Here is a 23,480-nt window from a genome sequence, read left to right as displayed (position 1 = left end):
GGGAGACTTGGGGGAACATAGATTAGTAAAACAAGTGTTATTGCCCCTTGTCTTTCTCTACATTTTTTCCTTCCAAATATAAGAGAATATGTCAAAAAGACATCTATTTGAGAAATGCCCTTTAATTCACATGCTAGTATGGTCACTTCGGAATTCAGAGATGTGCAAATAACCACTGCTCCTCAACACCTTATCTTGTGCCCTTTTTGGAAATACAAAGGTTTTCTTGATAGCTATTTTTCACTCTTTATATTTCAGCAAATGAATTGCTGTATACCCAGCATAGAATGAAAACGCACTGCAGGGTGCAGCTCATTTATTGGCTCTGGGAACCTAGGGTTCTTGATGAACCTACAAGCCCTGTATATCCCCGCAACCAGAAGAGTCCAGCAGACGTAGCGGTATATTGCTTTCAAACATCTGACATTGCAGGAAAAAGTTACAGAGTAAAAAGTAGAGAAAAATTGCAGATTTTTTCACCTCAATTTCAATATTTTGTTTTTTCAGTTGTTATTTTCCGTAGGAAATCCTTGTAGGATCTACACAAATTACCCCTTGATGAATTCAGAATTTTGTCTACTTTACAGAAATGTTGGGATCCAGCATTGGTTTCATGCCCATTTCAGTCACTGACTGGAAGGAGGCTGAAAGCACACAAAATCGTAAAAATGGGGTATGTCCCAGTAAAATGCCAAAATTGTGTGGAAAAATTGGGTTTTCTGATTCAAGTCTGCCTGTTCCTGAAAGCTAGGAAGCTGGTCATTTTAGCACCGCAAACCCTTTGTTGATGCCATTTTCAGGGAAAAAACCACAAGCCTTCTTCTGCAGCCCCTTTTTCCCATTTAAAAAAAAAAAAAAAATTCTCAATGTATTTTGGCTAATTTCTTGGCCTCCTTCTGGGGATCCAACAAAGTCTGGGTACCTCTAGAATCCCTAGGATGTTGGAAAAAAAGGACGCAAATTTGGCTTGGGTAGCTTATGTGAACAAAATGTTATGAGGGCCTAAGTGTGAACTGCCCCAAATAGTCAAAAAAAGGCTTGGCACCTGTGGGGGAAAAGGCCTGGCAGCGAAGGGGTTAATGCAGCTTCTGACGCCGGTACATCACCTTTTGTGACACACCAGCAGAGCAGACTTCAGAACCATATCTACAAGCCCGTACAAAGCCACTTTGCATGTCTTTCCCTGGCCTTGTAGATATGGAGTGAGACAAGGCAGCACAAGTTGCTGCGTTGCCTTACTCTGCATCAAGGGGGCATACCATGGGCTTGCAGTGGGTTTTCAAATGCAAAACCCATGGGTTTTGTTGCATTCCCTGATTTACAAGGATCTATGAACAGGGGGAATGCAACAGATTCTTACACCTCCCCAGGGGAGCCATGACAAGAAGTAATATATATTTTTCTCCTTGTCGTTTCCTCTTTCAATGTGTGCTGCAATCTGCAGCACACATCAGAAGAGGACAAAGCCTGACATGATTGTTTTTGTGCAGGAAGGTGTCTCTTCCTGCACAGGGACAATCCTGTCTGTGACACAGGCATCCTTGCAATGTGCTGTAAGTGTGCTTGCATCTGCACTAGCAGCACAGTGTGTGCCAGCGCAGGGGGAGATTAGAAGAATATATGTTATCTTGTAGGTGTGGTCTATTTCTCCCCTTTTCATGCTGTACAGGGCAGTGCTGCAAAGTGACTTGGGGAGCTGCCCTGCTCCACTTACTTTGTGATTGGGCACCCTTGTTTTTTACTTTGTATTGTGGGACTTGTAGGTCTGGTGACTCATGTTGTCCATTCTACTACATATGCCTGTATACAAAGGTGGACCTCAAATGGAGAGGCACTTCACAAATGTAATGTAGAAACGTGACAGAGCATGATTGAGCTGGTTACATGTAACTGGGCTCTGTGAATGACAATTTTGCACCATTTAATGGGACATGATCAAGATCCCTGCCCTTGCTCTGCACACAGCATAGTGAAGCAATGAGACATAGCTAGTTGCAGTGCACAATATTATATTTGGTCCACATTGCTCCTTGTTAATATTTACCCTGTGTCTATGGTTGTTCCTCATGTTGTCACGTAGGCTCTCATTATCCTAATGAGACTACTGGATTTTTGGGCGGCAAGATTTTTCACAGTGTGGGGGACTAAGTCTAACCCACGGCGAAGGACCCCTGTCACCCCGAATCCGGGTTGAGCTCTGGCTAACTAGCAGTGCCTTATCTCTCCCAAAAGGAGGAGACAATTGGGCAGTCGAGCACATGACATCTTAGTGCTTCCCAGGGAAGTCGTGGTCACTCAGGTCCCAACCAGTTCTCTCATACACAGTGTGGTCTCATATATAAATGACAAAGGCAGTTTGAGTTTTAAAGACTGGTTTAATAGAACGACTGCATTTTAGATAACAAGGCGTGAGCCGCAATAACCAGAACCATACAACACAGTAGGATTGAAATAGTAACAGTTGTGGGTTCCTGGTCGGAATCTCCCTCTTACGTGTACCAGGACTAGAGTTCTAAGAAACGTCCCTTTGTAAGAATGTGTACTTTCTACGAACCCTAAAGACTAAACTTCTACCACGTCTATAGGCAATGTACCAGACTGTATCCTTGACTGAAGCACAGAGCGAGCAAGAATGTATTGTTTGAGAACTTCAGTGCTGAAGTAAGCTAAACAGTGTGATAGAAGAAAATAAAACAAGACAGTGAAACTGGTTATTGTAAAATAACATTGCGAGGCTAAATAAAATGCATCTAGGGCAAAGTGCACAGAGGCCTAATACTTTAAGCAATCGCACAGAAAGCTACATTAAAAATGGCTATCCTACAATGTGTTGTGCTGTCCTCTCCTGTTACTCCAGCCACCAACTTGTCTGGGATGACAGCTGCCACCCACTCCTCCATGGCATGGGGTACTGAGCTCCCTCCTCCTATCTGCACTGCTGCCTTCAGGTTTTTGGTCAGTTTTTCCTTAAAATCATGCCAGAATTTCTTAGTCAGTGAAAGTCCTCTTCCCTTTTCCCACATAGTTTATATTCTCCACTATGGACTGCCAAATGGCCTCTTTTCACCCTAGTGGTAATTTAGAAGTGAAAAACAGCTGATGTTAGTGCTCCATCACCTCATTGATCAAGATGTCATTCTCCTCCTCACTGAATTTGCACTTTCTTTTCCTCTTCTCCTGGGAGTCATCCTGGCTGGTGCAGGGGTTGTTCTCCTTGATTTTGCTGCTTGCTCCCTGCTCCATTGCTGCCTTCTGTTAAGTGGGCTATTTATTTTTCACACAGCATCATTTTTAAAAAAAAATTTTGACGGATTCTGCTCTCAAAAGTGATGACTTTATGTGCCATAAGTCAGGCCTGCAGTCACTTTTGCAGCTGGAGCATCACATTTCCGTATGACATGTCTTAAAAACTTTTTATCCCTGTCATACCATGATGGGATTTAAATCATCATCAGGATCTTGTGTGCGCCTAGATGCTTTCTCGGGTCATTAGTGCGCAATGCAAATCAATATAACATCACATTGTGACAATGAACGCATGTACTTGACTGCGCATCCTAAATGTTAGAAACAAATTACAATCACTGTCACAGAGAAAAATGCAAATATCTCCAGGATCTTTCCACTGTGACTGGAGTGTCAATGATAATTTTGGTGTGACCAACCCACACCGTTCATTAGAATCAGTCATATTTTTACAGTTCGATGGGAATGGTTTAATTGGAGGACTCCTAAATTTCCATTTTCAAAAGTTGAGCAGAGCTCTTTTTAGGGCGAGCATGAAAGCGCTTGTGACTTGTTGTATTCTATTCTGTGGGCTTTAACTAAGCCAATCTCACACCCATCAATTTAATTCATTTGTGGGCTTGCCTTTCAAAAATTCCTTGATGTCATTGCTATATGCTTTACTTTTGTCCTACCTTGGGGCGCTTTTGTTACCGCCTTGGACACCGACCCTGTTACAGGGATAATTGCACAACTGCCTATTTGTTTTATTGTGAGCAAACTACTTTTTTATTTGCTCTCTCCCCTTTGAGCTCCATGGCTCATTCACATTTCACACAGTACGAACTTGATCCACAGGATTGGAATGCTTTGCATTATAACTAGTTACTTCTCATTGTTTATTAAGTTTTTCATTCACGCTCATGGCGGCCATAGTGCGTTCATGTTTTATGCAGTGTGAACTTGATCAGCAGTATTGGAGCACTTTGTATGACTATCAGTTACTTCTCATTGTTTATTTTGTTTTTCATTTGCACTCAGGGCAGCCATAGCACTTTCACATTTTACACAGTGCAAACTTGATCGTCAGTATTGGAGCTCTTTGCATGACTACCAGTTACTTCTCATTGTTAACTTTGTTTTTCTTTTGCGCTCAGGGCTGCCACGCTTTGCATGACTACCAGTTACTTCTCATTGTTTACTTTTTCATTCCAGCTCATAGCAGCCATGGCGCTTTCAAGTTTTACACAGCACAATGAGAAGTATTGGAGCATTTTGCATGACTACCAGTTACTTGTTATTGTTTACTTTTTCATTCCCTCTCATGGTGGCGATGGCACTTTCATGCTTTACACCATGCAATGGGCAGTATAGGAGCACTTTGCATCACTACCAGTTACTTTTTTTTGCTTACTTTGTTTTTCATTCACGTTAATGGTGGCCATGGTCCTGTCAAGTTTTACACAGTGCAGTGGGCAGTATTGGAGGGCTTTGCATGACTACCAGTTATCTCATATTGTTTCTTAGTTACCTCACATCACAGTTACGGAGAGGACAGTGCATCCCATTTGCGTACAACTTACACAATAGCAGTGTAAAGCTTGTTTAAGTATAGCTGAGCACTTTTATTTTCTTCATCATTGTATAGTGCTGTGATATCCTATCCTTGACAATTCTTGTTTGACAGTTTCTCATTAAAAGTTCCTTTTTGTCATGCATGGTCTTGTAGAGCTGCTTGCTCAGTGGAATTATGTGGCAAGAAAGGACAAAATTATGAGGCAGGGTTGACCAATTTATCTGGCAAAAAAAGCTAATTATGCATTTACAACACCAATAGCTCTAACTCTCGTAAATATGAGACCTATTGCATTGCAAATGTGTGTTTATTGCTGTTTCAAAGTCAAGACATTGCTTGTTTTTTGTATAATCAGGAGCTTTTAGGTCTTTCATAATAGAAATCTTATGATTATGATCTTATGATCCTCTAGATTAACCTTGTTTTCAAATATTTCTCTTGGTGGTCTTTTCTTCATTAAAACGTTTACATTTTGTCCCTAGGTTTGGCTGCATAATAGAATTTATTGTCTGATGAGTTAACTAGTAGAACATTTGAGCAATTTTTCGCATTTTTAGTAGAATTGGGACTTGATCAATTGTAGCAAACGTTAAGCTAAGTCACTACATCTTAACTGACCGACTCTGGAAAGCTTTCGGGAATTGTGACATATTCATTTTCCCCCTGCAAGAAGGGATAAAGCCACTTCTAATTCAGCACAGACGTATACAAGGCAGTCCACTTTCTTTTCCTCACATCATCTGATTATAGTTCAGGATTGGAGCACTGAGCCCTATGTTTGTGTTTGTGAATTGCTTGTTGGCATATACCCATTCCTAGTCATGGCAGGTTTGTGTTTGGTGTAAATTAGTTGTGCCTGTTTCTTCTTCAGTTCAATTCTTTGATTCTCATTCGTCCTCTTTGGCTTATTAACAGTTTTACGTGGGTAGCAGAACTTGTTCCTTCAGGTTCCTTGTGTTGAGCTTCTTTGGTTCTATTGATAAGTTCTCTAGGATGACCGGAGGTTGCTTCTTAAGCTCTACTTTTAATTAGAGCATTGGAATGTTGAGAGCTCCATTGAAGACAATGGAGTAGCTTTGACTTTATAACTGTTGGTATAAGACTTCTGCTCCAAAACCACAATTTTTGTCTTTCCGTTTCTCCATTTTCAGTTCAGTACATTCTACCCTTAGTGGGTGAACGGTTCTAACAGCTTTATAGCCCTTCAGCCTCAGGCTACACCAATTGTTAAAGGCCCTCACTCATTATAGGCCCTTGAATGTGGCTCCAGCCTATAACCCGGGTTCAAGGCCTTTAACAACCGTTATAGCCCTCAGCAGTGGCCCATAAGGCCAGAACAGTGGAAGTCTGCTTAATGTGGAGTTTCACTGCATTTAATGCCTTGATTATGGTTTGTTAAGCCAGACAAATTTCCTTCCCAAAATAGTTTGGTTTATTGCCACATAAGCTACTTTGATTGGCAGAACCCTGGCCCTGCTGGTTCTAAACTTCAAATTCATCTTATATGTGATAATTCTCGGTGTTAGAGACATTTGCATTAGTTTTCATTGCTGTTATCCACCCACGGTTTAGCTTCCTACAATAACTGTCAATGCATATTATGCACTTGGCATCATAGAGGGCACTGGCCAGTGAGTTATTTTTTTCATTATGTGAACAGGAAGCTCTTGGCTCTTGAACACACATACAGCCCACTTCAGCAGCCTACTGTAGTAGTCATTGTTTAAATTTCAGTCCCTTTTTAAGGAAGCCGCCTCCTCTGACATGTGGTCATCAGTCATAGGGAATTTAGTGATTCTAAATAATGATTCTGGTTATGAACAACATTTTAGATTTATATATTTAAATAATTTGTTGTGTGCCTCTTAATCATTCGCGCTACTGTCATTTTCTTACTAGTCAATGTTGCAATTGTAGTTGACCATAATTTGGCCTGCATTTAAATTTTGTAACATGCTTCTGATTTCATTTGATTATTTCTGGTCCTTGTGTTAGTTATGTAGTTTGGTACATTTGGTACCTTCTCTGTTGGTTCCCTACATCTATTTCTTTTGATCAGGGTATAGTCTTTCACCATCATTTGTAACTTTATTTTCCTTTAATGCTTGAATGTTAACTTTCTCTGCTTGAAACTGGCATAGTTTGCTTTTCTTTTCACATATTTATGAAAATTGCTTAGTTTGGGTTTTGGCGGTTTCTGCTTAGCACATTCAAAAGACCCCTTGACATAATTTTCCTGCATGTCTCACTTTCTTATACCATTTTTTACATGAGTTGAATGAATTGTGCTCTTTCCACCTTTTTATTTGAATAGTGCTAGAGATGGGGTCTCTAGTTGGCAGTCAATTTGTACCCTGTCGAAGTAGGGACCCTCAATCTAGTCAGGATAAGGGAGAAACACAGCTCAGATAACCCCTGCTCACCCACTTGGTAGCTTGGCACAGGTAGTCAGTCTTATCTCAGAGGCAATGTATAAAATATTTGTAAAACCACACACAGTAACACAGTGCATGCTCCACAAAAGGACACCACACCAGTATAGAATAATAGCTAATATTTATCTAAATCAAACAAGACCGAAACAACACAAATCCAACATACACATGTAAAGTTATTAATTTTTAAGGATTAAAGATGAAATCCCAATAAAACACTTAAAAATGTAATAGCTCCAACTGGGGCTTTCATGATGTCATTGATAGAGTCTTTCCCAACATTCCAACACCACTCACACGGGGGGCGGCTCCGGTCACGTAGTCACATAGACCCCCAGGTACAGTACGTTTGGTAACGGGGAGCCGGTGCACGGACTGGCGGATGTGAGGCGTCACTGGATCTGGTGTAGTGTTGGTTCCTTACTGCAGCCGAGGCAATGCGGTTCCTGATGGTCTGGTGGAGTCAATGAATCCTGCGGGTCAAGATGTGTTGGGTGACCTCATGGGGTCACGGTCACACCACACGGACGTTGGTGACAAGGCACTCGGGACTCTCAAAGTCACGGGTGTCAGCAGGGCTGCGGAGGTGTCAGGACTCCAGTCTCAGTCACAGTTGTTGAACTGTAGCAGGGACCATGGCTTTGGTTGCAGGTAGCATCACGGAGTCGGGCAGTTGTGTTGTTCCTCGAGTTGGTGCACCTGGTTCTTGTTTTTAGGCAGCTTTCAATTCCAGGGGCCCGAACCTGGAATAGGCATCACCTGGTGAGTTAGGGTACATGGCAAGCAAACCCAGAGGCTGGTAGGTGAAGTCTCTGATGTCCCTGGGACTTCTTAATAGGAGGAAAGCTCAGTCCAAGCCCTTGGAGAAACTTCACAAGCAGGATTTCAGAAAGCAAAGTCTAGTCCTTTCCCTCTTAAGGCAGAAGCAGCAGAAGCTGGTCAGCACAGCAAACCAACAGACAGAGTGGCAGGTCCTCCTCAAACAACAAGCTGTTCTCCTTGGCAGAGGTTCCTCTTGATCCAGAAGTTCTGAAAATCTGGGGTTTTGGGCCCACTACTTATACTAGTACTAATTTCTGTCTTTGAAGTAAGCAAACGTCAAAGAAAAAACGTTGTTATTCACAAGATCCTGCCTTGCACAGGCCTGGCCCCAGACACATACCAGGGGGTTGGAGACTGGATTGTGTGAGGACAGGCACAGCCCTTTCATGTGTAAGTGCCAGCTCCTTCCTCCTCTTTCAAGCCCAGGAGACTCAGCCGGATATGCAGGGTACTCCTCAGCTCCCTTTGAGTTACTGTCCAGAGTGAATTCTCAAACAGCCCAACTGTCAGTCTCACCCAGACTTGGATTCCACAGGCAGGTAGAGGCATAGAATGATTAAGCAGGAAAACTGCCACTTTCTAAAAGTGGCATTTTTAAACAGACAATCTAAAGACCAACTCAACAAAAATATGGATTTTTAACTTGTGTGTTCAGAGACCCCAAACTCCACATCTCTATGTGCTTCCAATGCAAAACTACACTTAAAAGATATGTAACTGCAGTCCCCATGTTAACCTATGGGAAAGATAGGACTTGCAATAGTGAAAACAAAAATTTAGCAGTATTTCACTTTCAAGACATGCAAAACACACCAATATATGTCCTACCTTTCAAATACACCGCACCCTGCCCATGGGGCTGACTAGGGCCTAACTTATGGGTGACTTACACGTAGTAAAAGGGAAGGTTTGGGCCTGGCAAGTGGGTACACTTCATGAAAAAACAATGATATCGTGCACACTATCCTCTACCGCGTAATCTTGTTTAAACAACAATTAACTGATAAAGGTTGTACGTTGGATGGGATCCTGCCCAGATCCTGCAAACAATTCTCAAAACTAGCTAGAGCTAAATCAGTGGACACTAGTCTGAACACGCACTCTGAAGGCCTGAAAGGCTCAATCTCTACACCAATTTAGCAATTCTTTGGAAAGAGTTCTCATTTGTTTAATTTATTATTTTCATTAAATCTAAAGTCCATCCATCAAAATGAATATTCCTTCATGATATGAAATCAAACTTGATGGCTTTTTCAAACAAATTGGTTGGATCCCAATGCATTTCGGGTAAACACCATTCATCAGGTGAACTGTACCGAAATGCATAATACAGACAAATCAGGCTACAAGCGTCATTTAACATTATGAACAATAAAAAAACAAAGTACTGTTGCTAAATCACATGCTGTGAATATGTATACATGGTTTCATTCAAAAACAACGTACGTAGTACATAAAAGCATGACTCTACGTGAAAGGTTGTGACACTAATTCAATATGCATAATGGTATTTGCTTTAAACATATCACCAGTCTAAGTCGAATGTGCTATCGCTCATAATAAGTAACTCAAACAAAAATTGAAAATGAAAGCAAGCTTTCCATGGGGAACATACTGACCATTCTGAATAAGTGCCCACAAACTGAAATATCCGTTGTGTGATACCTTTTAACCCTGCTTAAGAACAAACTGCGTGCAATAGGATTAACCAGTAAGGGTAAAATGCCAAAGAAACCCATGGAATTCCAAAACACCAAAGAGTGACACTTAGGCCCATATTTATACTTTTTTAGGGCCGCATTTGCACTGCTTTTGTGTCAAAAAATAACCCAAATGCAACACTAAAAAAGTATAAATATCGGCCTTAGTGCATCCAAACACGAAGTACCATCACTTCCAATACAAATGATAGAGAAGCCTGCAAAATACACCCATTTATACATAACCAATGCGCACCCACGGTTAATGCGCCCATAGAATCCCACTGTGGTACTTCATACCTACTGCGTCCTGCTGTACCGCAGGCTGCTACTCCAGTGGCCACCAGTGCAAAATGCACCATTTACGACATGTGAATATAAAAAAAATGTGCATTGACGATGGTGGGTTAATAAATAAAGGAAATGCCTAAGATTCCACCAGTGTGTCTTGACGACAAGACCGTGTACTCCTGCCTCAAACGTGACAATGGTGACTAGTTAATACGCAAACATGCAAATAATGTCAGTGGCACACCAAAACAGAAAAAAGGAAAAAAGCACTGTAGCAAGCTACTTCAATTAATGGTAATAACCAACAAGCAAACACATTAATCACACGTCCGTGTAAAAGACCATGCAACAATGGTGGTCAGTTAATCAATCACCTGGGAGATACCTTAGCTTTAATAAATGCATATCTACAGCTAAAACTCTTGTAATCACCTGTGAAACAACCAGAAGATGTCTGTGACCAGAAGAGAAAGAAAAACGTTTTTAAAAAAAGCTTGTGGTGTACGTGGAAAATTAATAAAATAATCAATGTTAAGCTAACAAACTCACATTATGTGTGTGTTATGACTACACTGGGTTGGATATAAAACAACTTATATTAAGGTATTCACTGAACCATGTATGATACAAAAACTGGGCTGATGACAATTGAACAAAGTACCTCATTATATACTAAAAATTACAATAATTGATTATATTAATACTAAGGAGTGAATCTACCTATCCCATTGCTGTTTCAAAGTACATAAAACATATAGCCAGCACAATATACATTGAGAATCATAGACATGCACCAAGATACCATGATTTGGGTGAATCTCATGTAAACCCTAGTGATATTTACTTGTGTAATCCCCCCTATAGAAAACACACCATTTCTAAATGGTCATTGAGACCATTGGGAAGAAGACCATACATATATTTTATCCAAAAGTGTCTCATTGTGCTAATCTTGTGTGGTTGTTCACCTCTGGATTAAGCTTGACCACTTCCAATATGATAAACCTCAATTATGCTATAGAATGGTTGTGTTCAAGCCAGTGTGTAACCAAGCACAAATTTTTGTTGGTGGTCAGTTAACCAGACTGTAACGTTCCGTTCAGTCTTGCTTACATACAACCGCTCACATGGGCATTTTATGGCATAGATGACATTGGTTGTGTTGATGAGTGTTATCAGTTTTCCAGTCCTTAGATAAGTTATGATATTGGGGCAGTAAGGGTGAGAGGTGCCGCTCTTCTAGACAGTAGACATGTGGTTTAAACAGAATAGATAAGTGAGAGTAAAGTCCGGTGCAGAATGGCCCGGTGCCTTACTGCCCGGTAGGCACCAAAACGGGTACTAGGAGTACCCTAGAGCAAAAATGGGAAAACATTGGCCACAGCACACAGAGAGTAATGTCCAACAGTAAGGCAGAAAAAGGGGACTGGAAATGCTCCAACGTACGCTCAATACCCGAGATGCCACACTATTTGATCACACACGTATGCTGCTTGACCTCACACGGTTGGTACTAGAGAACAATGTATTCTTACATGATGGTAGATGGTACCGACAGTGTCAAGGTGTAGCCATGGGAGCTAAATTCTCCCTTTCATATGCCAATCTCTACATGGGTCAATTTGAGAAAAAACACCTATGGTCCAACTGCCCGCCTGATCTTACTGAACATATCCTGTATTGGGGTAGATATATTGATGATATTCTAGCTATCTGGACTGGCAATGTCTCGGATCTCAATATACTCATCAAACACCTTAACACCAATGATTTTAACTTAGTTTTCACTCACAAAATGGACACGACCAAAATCGAGTTCCTCGACTTGCTTTTGTACATCACCGACAACAAGATCATGTCTAGACTGTACAGGAAACCCACCGCCTGCAATTCTGTACTACATGCTCACAGCGCCCACCCCCTTTCACAGATTAGGGCCATCCCATACGGCGAAATGGTTAGAATTCGGCGCAACTGCACTGACAATGACATCTTTAAACAGGAGCTTAAGAACCTGACTTATCGTTTTCAAACTAGAGGGTATACCAACAAACTCATCTCGGCGGCCAGAAAACGTATATGTAACAAAAACCAACACGATTTACTGATTAAGAACCGCAAAGAACCAGTGGCTCAGGGTCTCTCCAACAGCAGACCGGTCTCTTTCATTACCCAATACAGCCCTGCAAGTAAGGATGTGCTACGTATTCTCAAGAAACACTGGCATCTGTTAAGGTTGGACACTTGCCTCAAAGACTCAATAGGAGGGTCTCCTACCATTGTACACAGCAGAGGTCGGACCCTTAGGAACATTCTGTGCCCGAGCTTTCTCTGTCCTACACCTCTGACACCATCCACAGGGTGGATTCCCGCGAAACCAAATGGTTTTTACAAATGTGGTTGCTGTATCTCTTGCCAACTAGCCCTTAACAAAACCACTTCCTTTTCCTACAACACCGTGACCACGCATCACATCAAGACTTTCATGAATTGCAACACGAAGTTCACTGTCTACTGTCTGATATGTGTATGTGGTCTGATCTATGTTGGCAGTTCAATACGCCCACTGAAAGAACGTATTCAGGAACATGTGAGAGCCATCAGGAATGCTAACATCAGCTATCCTATGGCTGTCCATTTCAACACATCGCACGGGGAGCAGGATCTCCTGAGCCTTAGATTCCATGGCATCACTCAAGTTCCCAATTCACCAAGATGGGGAGATAGAACCAGGGATCTACGTAGATGCGAATCTAAATGGATCATAAAGCTTCGCGCAGTTGAACTAGGCTTGAACACGGATCGTGAACTTCACTTTTTTCTCGCATGATTCGCCATTCCTCCTGTCTACAGTATACACATTAGCATTGCCTGTTTTCACTAATATTGTGCACTACTGTATTCCTTATTGGTACATGTATGCGCTTACACAAATTGTGTTAACTACTATACTTACTGTACTTCATGGTCTCTATTTCTATAATTTGATTTTCCATTGCGCATGTACAGTACGTCCACATATACTGATTTGATTGTTGTAACTTGTCACTGCGACGCATGAGATTCGCTCACATACCGTTACCTAATATTTCCTAACTCTAGTAATACTGTGGACCACTGTTTACCATCTTAGTGCTATATACTTATCTTCTCACGACGACACATGTGAAGGGCTCTTACAACTATTACTAATATTTCCTAAACATTAACAATACTGTGAACTATTGTATATCCCATTAATAAACACATGTTTTTATGCAATGGGTGTGAACTGCTACACCCACTCACTACACTGAGAACACATTCAATACAAAGAACTATATATTTTCTGTTTCTTTTCATTATAACAAATATGAATGGCTCTTATACTGTTGACTAATATTTCCCAAACACTGTATAATACTGAGGACTACTGTATATCCCACTGATGTATACATGTTTCTATGCATGTGGCTCAACTGTTGCACCTACCTACTACACTTCATTGCCTCTACCTCTTGTTGGTCTCATTTACCATCACAACTGTATAGTGCAGTAGTGTAACATTACACACCTATTATATCCTTGGACACAATCACACTGTCACTCTCTTATGTCTTGATTCTATCCTCTTCTCCGGTTCTCCAGGCACCTTCTCGGTGCCCAGCATCAACAGAGTCACTGTCGAACCCTTACTAACGTTTCTACTGTTTATGCTTTTCCTATTATATGGTATCACATTTTCTCAGATTTACATTCAAGATGGCCGTCGCTTTCACCCTTTCAGCCCAGTCACACCAAAGAGGGTCGTCAGTGCAGCTTATTTAACCTAGTCCCTTTTCCATGTCAACTGCACCTCTGCCTCCTACTTAATCTACTAGTATTTCCCCTCGCAGATCATTACTCGATCTCGCGTTTACCGGACAGCTCACCACTACGCTACTACTCGGTAAGTTCCCAACTCGCCTTCGCCACGCTCATCGTAACGCGGTCCTCACTGCCACTAGTTAACGCATTTTGCTAGATATTTCCTAAGAACGAGAATCGCTTCTATTACTCCATGTTTTAAGCGTTCCTTTCCCCCCTAATCACTCTAGTTATACCCACACCCCTACGCTCCTCTTCACGGGCAACAGTCACTTCAATGTGCTTATCACTTACCTCGCCTTACGATCGAGACTCGCACTTTATCCTTTCTCTCAGTGATTTTCTCACCGTTATTTAGTGCACGCCCTCGCCCCTGCGGTCATTTTTAATTAACTAGACTAACGTGTGTCGAGCCCTCACCAGCCGCTCACCACGACCCGGGTTATATTTTTTGCATTCTCCCAACCGTGACTTGTTCATTTTGAGGCCACTGTACACCCCGATTCTGTGTCTTTATACCGGTGTGACTCTTACTCAGACGCAACAAATAATTCTTTTGACCTTAAATCACCAATTACCAACCGCTTATTTAAACTGGATATTCATTCACCGGCTTTTATTGCGTTTACTCTTTTTTAAAATCCTGCCCTCGCTTTATATACCTATTTTCTTCCCTGTTACCACTTTAGGTCATTTTATAGGCTTATCAGGGCCTTCTCATATCTTCGATTTCATGCAAGCCTTTTACACACGCACCTGCAGCTGCCTGGCGCAGCCATACCTATTTCAGTTCTTTACCATTTACTCAGGTATGTTCTCACTGACTATTCTTATCTTTCTTCTATTTATATAGATTTTCCTTTCTCTCTAATCCAACTTTTCCTCACCTTTTTCCTTCTTATCGCCTTACCTTTACATTTTTCCCCACCTTTTTCCTTCTTATCACCTTACCTTTACATTTTTTAGCTCTCTACGTTTTCCCAACTATCCTGTCACACACGATTACTTATCCCATTCTATTTCTCTCTTTTTCTCTGATCCATCTCACTCACTTTCTCTCCAGCCCACCTATACTTCACTACTACACACCACCACCAAACCTACTTAAGCCTGCTGTCCCAGGTATGACTCTCACCCTTCTGTTATGCCCTCTGGGCTCACCGCCTTCATTACTGTTTCTTTTTTCTAAACTTGCATTTAGCCGTATCTCCCCTTTATCTTTTCTACTTTCTCTCCTGCATTTCTCGTAGACTTTTAAGTTTCTCCCTATTGCACAACAATTGCATGCTCACACTGCTTCAAATTGCATATACTCTATTACTCTCCAACATTTTGCTTTTATAGACCAACTTTAAAACTTGATCACGGTGCTGTTATTTGACCCCACTACCACTCACCTCTAAAGCCATGTTAATCACTTACTCACTTACACAATCAGAACGCTTTCTGGTTTCACACCAGATTCCAATACACACATATGTATCCAATGTTTGCTGTCATTACTTTATTACAGCCTTGATAAAGTCACTTGTGTGACGAAACACGTGTTGGCTGTATCTCCATGATGACTTAATGCTTTCTAAGCACCTACGAATAAAGACACCATCTGCAAACAGGATTTGAGACTCGTTTCAACTTTATACTTCCCTCAACTCTCGGAACCACACCAGGAATATCTTTTTCTGCCTTACTGTTGGACATTACTCTCTGTGTGCTGTGGCCAATGTTTTCCCAAGTTATGATATTGTCAACAATCACATTATTGCAGAGTACACAATTGAAACACTTCTGCATTCCCTTACGCACAGTTTTACCGATCCTGCTGGATGTGGACAAAATCTCCTTGATATTTTTAGATCGTGTGAAAGCAAACAAAGGTTTTATCAAGAAAAAGGCTTTTAAAGTCAGGTTCCGTTTGGAGGATTTCCCAACGTTTATTGATGATGCGCTTAATCATCCCTGCCCTGACTTTAACCTGATTTTAACCCCTTGGGTGCCTTGGACGTAACCGTTATGTCCGGCACCTGGCCCACGGGGGAAACGCCAGCGCTCCCCTTGTGGGCATTCCACCCCCCTTCCTGGGCAGGGATGGAAGGGGAAGTGATTCCCCTACCACCGCTGTCTCCGCCAGCGACGTTTGATGACATCAGCAAATGATTGCACACTGACTAGCATGGCTTCCAACGCGATCTGAGGAGAAAATGATTAGTTTCTCTTCGGGACAGGGGCAGGGAAGGTCGGAGAGGCATGAAAAGGAAAGGAAAGGCTTTGCCTTCCTTTTCATGTCTCTCTGAGCATTCCTGCAGCACGATCGCATAGGCAAGGGTCACTCCCCTAGGGGCCACATTTTAGGTCATTTCTGCCCCCCTGGGGGGGGCAGATCAGCCTATTTTTATTAGGCCAATCTGCCCCCAGGGGGCAGAAACCATTAAACACCAGGGATTTATTTTATATATTTCTTCATAAGATAAGGAGAGCGACCCCTTAGGCAAGGGTCCCTCCCTGAGGGAGGCATATTCTATTAGGTCATGTCTGCCCCCTCTGGGGGTAGATCGGCCTACCTTCATTAGGCTAATCGAAACCACTAGACACCAGGGATTTTTTGTTTTTTAATTTTACATAAGAAGAGCGACCCCATAGGCAAGGGTTGCTCCCTTTGGGGGTACATCACTGTTGGCCTGTTATTAGTAAGCCTGTCTGCCCCCAAGGGGGTAAGAAAGCCAACTAGACACCAGGGAAAAAAAATTCAAAAAAAGAAGGTGGGAAAATGGCCATATCCCCGTCCCAAATAAATGGAGACAAAGTTGTTCTGCCCAGTGGTGGGAGGATGGGGCAATTACTTCTGATCAACTCCCCGGGGGGCAGAAAGCCTACTAGATGACAGGGAATTAAAAAAAAGGGGTGGGAGCTGCCATTCAGTATGGGCATGGTTATGCTCCCCACCCCAACTGAAGAGGGTAACAGTCTTTCAGCCCCCCCCTGCAAACTAAAGGATTTTATCTCAACAGAAAGCAAGAGGACATTTGATTATTTTGGGTTTTGATTCTACATTTGGGCCAAGGGAACATGGCCAACTCTCAATATTGTCCCACTTGGAATGGTGAGCAGCTGCACTTATTGGACTCTGGGACGCTGCCACCTAGAAAAATCTACCAGACCTACACGCATCTGAAAACTAAACATCTAGGTGAGTCCAAGATGGTGTGCTTCACATGCACCCCACACAATTTTCGTATCCCACAATGACCTGCAACTTTGCTTGAAATCATGCATTTTCCCTATATTTTTGTGATGGAACCTTCCGGAATCTACAGGAATCCACAGAATTCTTACCACCTAGCATAGTTGCATCCATACTGGTAAAAATTCTGCCCCACTTGTCAGCCTAAAAACATTTTTTTCAAACTGCCCTTTTGGAACCGCTTTGGTTCCCTCTCAATTTCGACATGTTTTTGTCCCTTCCCTGTCACAGGCACTTGGCCCACCTACACAAGTGAGGTAGCATTTTTATCAGGAGATTGAGGGGAACGTTGGGTGGTAGGAAACGTGTGCCGGTGCAGTGATCACACACAGAAATGAGAGGAAAATGTGATTTTTTAGCTAAATTTGAAGTTGAGTAAACACTGTGGGATCCACGCAAGTCACACCTCCTTGGATTCCCTCAGGTGTCTTGTTTTCAGAAATGTTTTCTTCTATTAATTTTTACAGCCGTGGCAGATTTTTTAAAGCAATATACCGGTATGTTTGCTGGACTCTTCTGGTTGTGGAGATATTTAGGGCTTGAAGGTTCATGAAGAAGCAGTGGTTATTTGCACATCTCTGAATTCCGTGGTCCCCATACTAGCATGTGAATTAAAGGGCATTTCTCAAATAGAGTTCTTTTTTCACACTGTTTTACATTTGGAAGGAAAAAATATAGAGAAAAACAAGAGGCAACAACACTTGTTCTTCTATTCTGTGTTCCCCCATGTCTCCCGATAAAAATGGCACCTCACTTGTGTGGGCAGGCCTAGTGCACGCAACAGGAAACACAACATGGACGCATCACATTTTTACATTGAAATCTGCCGGCATCTAGGTAAACCGGCATCTAGGTAAACTTACCAAATCTGTGTATTTTTTAAAAATAGACACCTAGGGGAATTCAGAATGGGGTGACTTGTGGGGCTCGCACCAGGTTCTGGCACCCAGAATCCTTTGCAAACCTTATAATTTAACATAAAAAAACACTTTTTCTTCACATAATTGGGATGGAAAGTTCTGGAATCTCCTTCCACCCAGTATTTCCCCAAGACTCTCGATAAAAATGATACCTCACTTGTGTGGGTAGGCCTAGCGCCCGCTACAGGAAATGCCCCAAAACGCAACGTGTACACATCACATTTTTTCAAAGAAAACAGAGGTGTTTTTTGCAAAGTGCCTACCTGTAGATTTTGGCCTCTAGCTCAGCCGGCACCTAGGGAAACCTACCAAACCTGTGCATTTCTGAAAACTAGAGACCTAGGGGAATCCAAGATGGGGTGACTTGTGGGGCTCTGACCAGGTTCTGTTACCCAGAATCCTTTGCAAACCTCAAAATGTGGCTAAAAAAACAAGTTTTCCTCATATTTCGGTGACAGAAAGTTCTGGAATCAGAGGGGAGCCACAAATTTCCTTCCACCCAGCGTTCCCCCAAGTCTCCCGATAAAAATGATACCTCACTTGTGTGGGTAGGCCTAGCGCCCGCCACAGGAAATGGCCCAAAACAGAACGTGGAAACTTCAAATTTTTTCATAGAAAACAGTGCCTACCTGTGGATTTTGGCCTCTAGCTCAGCCGGTACCTGGGGAAACCTAGCAAACCAGCGCATGTTTGAAAACTAGAAACCCAGGGGAATCCAAGATGGGGTGACTTGTGGGGCTCTGACCAGGTTCTGTTACCCAGAATCCTTTGCAAACCTCAAAATGTGGCTAAAAAAACACATTTTCCTCACATTTCGGTGACAGAAAGTTCTGGAATCTGAGAGGAGCCACAAATTTCCTTCCACCCAGCGTTCCCCCAAGTCTCCCGATAAAAATGATACCTCACTTGTGTGGGTAGGCCTATCGCCCGCGACAGGAAATGGCCCAAAACACAACGTGGACACATCACATTTTTTCATAGAAAACAGTGCCTACCTGTGCATTTTGGCCTCTAGCTCAGCCGGCCCCAAGGGGGGCAGAAATAGCCTAAAATAAATTTGTCCCAAACCACCCCCCGGGAGCGACCCTTGCCTACGGGGTCGCTCCTCCTGCGTGACATTGGTGCCAAAAAAAAAAATCCCCGTTGCCTAGTGGTTTCTGCCCCCTTGGGGGCAGATTGACCTAAAATCATCCAATCTGCCCCCAGGGGGGGCAGAAATGGCCTAAAATAAATTTGCCCCCCAACCCCCCCCCGGGAGTGACAGTTGCCTACGGGGTCGCTCCCCCTGTGTGACATTGGTGCCAAAAAAAAAATCCCCGTTGCCTAGTGGTTTCTGCCCCCTTGGGGGCAGATTGACCTAAAATCGGCCAATCTGGCAGAAATGGTCTAAATACAATTTGCCCCCCAGGGGAGCGACCCTTGCCTAATGGTTCACTCCCCATCTCTAAAAAAACAAACAAACAAAAAAAAACACAAAATAAAATTTGCACTGGCGCCTAGAGGTTTCTGTCCCCCCTGGGGGCAGATCGGCCTAATAACAATAGGCCGATCTGCCCCCGGGGGGGCAGAAATGGCCTAAAATAAATTTGACCCCCACACCCCCTAGCCCCTGCCCGGGAGCGACCCTTGTCTTCGGGGTCGCTCCCCCTGCGTGACATTGGCGCCAAAAAAAAAAAATCCCCGGTGCCTAGTGGTTTCTGCCCCTTGGGGGCAGATTGACCTAGAATCGGCCAATCTGCCCCAAGGGGGGCAGAAATGGTCTAAATACAATTTGTCCCCCAGGGGAGCGACCCTTGCCAAATGGGTCGCTCCCCATCTCTGAAAAAACATGCAAACAAAAAAAAGCACCTAAAAAATTTATAAAAATTTACCCTGGTGCCTAGAGGTTTCTGCCCCCCCTGGGGGCAGATCGGCCTAATAACAATAGCAAGCAATCCGGCTTTTGAAACCCTGGGAGAGACTTCAAAGGGAAGGAAATACATTCCCTTCCCTTTGAAGCCTCTCCGGGCCTCCCCCACGTGATTGAAAGAGAAATGCTGAGCATTTCTCTTTCAATCGCGCTGGAAGCAGAGCTTCCAGCGCGATGGGGGAGACCCTGTGACAAATCAGCGCGCGCTCGCGCGCTGACGTCACAGGGAGGGAGGGGGGGTTGAGGGTGGAAGGGGAAGGGCTTCCCCTTCCATCCCTGACTTGGGGGGTGGGGGAAAGCACACAGAGGGAGCGAGAGCGCTCCCTCTGGGCTGTGTGTCGAGGACGTAGTGGTTACGTCCTTGGCACAGCAGCACTGTGCCAAAGGACGTAACCACTACGTCCTCGGCACAGAAGGGGTTAACATACAATGCACCCTGCCCATGGGGCTACCTTGGGCGTACCTTAGGGGTGTCTTACATGTAAAAAAAGGGAAGGCTTAGGCCTAGCAAGTGGGTACACTTGCCACGTTTAATTGGCAGTGCAAGACTGCACTCACAGACACTGCAGTGGCAGGTCTGAGCCATGTTTACAGGACTACAAATGTGGGTAGCACAACCAGTGCTGCAGGCCCACTAATAGCATTTGATTTACAGGCCCTGGGCACACATAAGGCACTTTATCTGGGACCCTACCAATAAATCAAATGGGCCAATTATGGAATCCCAAATACCAATATCAGACAGCACTTGCAGTTTAGCAATGGAAAGCAGGGGTAAAGTGCCCAGAGTGTCAAAACCAGCAAAACAAATTACAGCACAGGATCCAAAACAGGGGGTCAGAAGCAAAAAAGTACAGGGGAACCACGTCAAGATCTGCCAGGTCTAACAAATAGCTTTGTTCATCTCTTTGTCATCAGGTTTTATTAGATAGTTCACTGAAATTCAGCACTCTGGAGCAGCCTAATATAGTGTCCACCCCTTTCTAAGCAATTTACATACTCAACGTGAGTTAAATGGTATTAATCTGTGTGTATTTTATTTAATCCATTTTAGTAAATGGCTATGTATTTGCCTTAATGAAAGTCAAACATATATTTAGCTGAATCATAATAAACATGTTCACAATTAAAGAAAATGTATGCCTTTGTTGAAATACATTTCATATTTTGACCCATACTAATTGTATTAGTTTAGAACCTTTTTCTGAATCTAATGTGGGCCAATCTTGTAACCAGGCCTGAAGAGAACGTTACATGTTTATTAAATGTTTTGCAAGTGTATTTTTCTCTTCTTTGCATGTGCTTTATCAACCTGCTTTTTAAGTTAGAATATGATTTTTGAGTTAGAATAGGAAGCAATTGTACTTTTAATCAGAAGTTGGCCTCCGATTTGGATATTGAGAAAGTGGGGGAGACCCTCTTCTTCCTGGCAGACAGACTGAGAGCTGGGAACCTCGGAGTGTACCTGTTCCTAGAGAATACAATCTTTTGATTTGCTCATTTGGAGGAAACTGATATGGAGAAGATTCTAGAACATTTTTTTCATGCCTTAATTGTGTGCACTTTAGTTTATCTTTTAGACCTGACAGCCTTAGGGTGATCTTCCTCAAAACTGTTTCTTGCTTGCCTCACATTTTTGCTGATTTATTTTTGCTGGTCTTAGGACTCTGAGAACTTTACTACTGCTGACCAGTGCCAAAGTGTATTTGCTGTCTACCTCAAACATGGTTTGATTGGTATATGTTGGAAAGTGGGTTCTTGGTAAGGGCAGGTAATCACCTACATTTAACAATAGGCCACTAACCACCACTAGGTCCAGTCAGGGTCTTAATAATTTAATCCCAGCTCAACCCTTGGTAGTTTAGAAATGAGCAGTTAGGCTTAATTTAGGAAACAGGTGTGTTAAACATTTAGAAATCACAAAACAGTAAATAAGTAAAACACAAAACACAATAAAAATCCAACTCTAATTTATAAAAATACATCATATTTTTATCTTTAAAATGACACTAAAACACTAATTCAATAAAGGGAACCAGAGATGTGATTTTTTAAAGAATACATGTTTTTTAGCACATAGAAACTAAAAGCGCCAATCTGGGCATCTAGACGCACTCAAAATTTGAGGCCGACCACAATGGAGCCCTTCTTGGCTACATTGAGTGGGAGGCCTCAGTCAAAGTTTTATATTTGGACTTAGTCTTTTTCTCAAAGTTTTTCTGGACCAGGACACAGTCACAAGTTGAATCCAACCTCCCTGGAGCCCTCTTCAGATATGCGTTGCAGGAAACCTCGGTCAGGGATGCTACATTTGGACGTAGGAAATTTTTCCTGACGGAAATCTTCATCCAGGACCAAGTTGAAATTGAAGTCGATCTCTCTGGAGCCCTCCACGGAGCCACTGCCTTTGTAAAATTTGTACTTTCGGACTTAGGAACCTTTTTGGAGCTTTTTCTCTCTGACGACAGGCGACCCTCCACAGCAAGCCAATTTCGAGTCAACATCGTCGGATTTCCTTTCCACGGGCCCCCGGTGAAATCCTAGAAGTCTGGGGCTCCGGAGCTTTTCAGCGGAATGACCCTGCAAGTCAGGCCAGGTCGTTTTGGATGTAAGCCGGCTTTACTCACGACGTCGGGTCGGCCGACTTATAGAGCTTTTTTCCAAAGTTGATCCAAACTTCTCCAAACTTCTGTATCTTCTTCCAGAAGGTCTTTGAAGGTCCTTTACGAGTCCTCAACTCACCCCAAGTTTCCAGAAGCCTTGAGTTTCACCATGGGGATTAGTAATCCAACTCCCAGAATGCACCTCACTCAAATTCAAAAGTAACCACTGGTCACAGGTGCGCTGGTCAGTTTCTTCAGGGCTTGATGCAGGGGACTCTGGTCAGCTATTTTCTACCTGTAGCAAACTAGGAGTCCGTTTTTGAAGCAGTAGAAGACAGGCAAAATCTTTTTTTGGGAGAAACTCAACTGTGCAGCTGGTGCAGTCCTTCAGAGTACAGTGTCCAGTTGCAGATCAGGGGTCCAGCAGGCCTTCTTCTTGTCTTGTTCCTGTAGGGATCTGATGTGGGGTGCAGCTCTGCCAATTGTATCCTTACTCCTTTGGTGGAAAGCAACAGGAGTCTTGTGACCAAGCAAGTGCAGGCCACCACCCTCTTGAGTGACCTCTTCATGGGAAGTGTGGCAAAAATCAATCCCTGGGAGCAACATTCTCCCAAAATCCAAGAAGGCAAAAATTTCATTTCAGAGGACTGGCGGAGCCCACCCACTGGTCTGGCTAAGTTTCCCTTAATCAGGGGGCACCTGGGTGTCTGGATTTGCAGCAAATGGAGGAGGTACAGTTGCTGTCCCAAACGTCCTCCCACCAGGTGCATCCTTTGTGTCAGCCCAGACCACTTCACACCTCATCAAGGCAACCTGTCTCAGACTGCCAGGAGCTGACCAATCAGAGAAGGGCACCGCAGAGTTGAAACTGGTAACTTTTAGAAAGAGTTCTAAAACTCTTTCTAGGTACAA

The sequence above is a fragment of the Pleurodeles waltl genome, chromosome 1_2 (assembly GCF_031143425.1).
Source record: "Pleurodeles waltl isolate 20211129_DDA chromosome 1_2, aPleWal1.hap1.20221129, whole genome shotgun sequence".
Lineage (NCBI taxonomy): Eukaryota > Metazoa > Chordata > Amphibia > Caudata > Salamandridae > Pleurodeles > Pleurodeles waltl.
Note: the sequence above shows the minus strand (reverse complement) of the source record.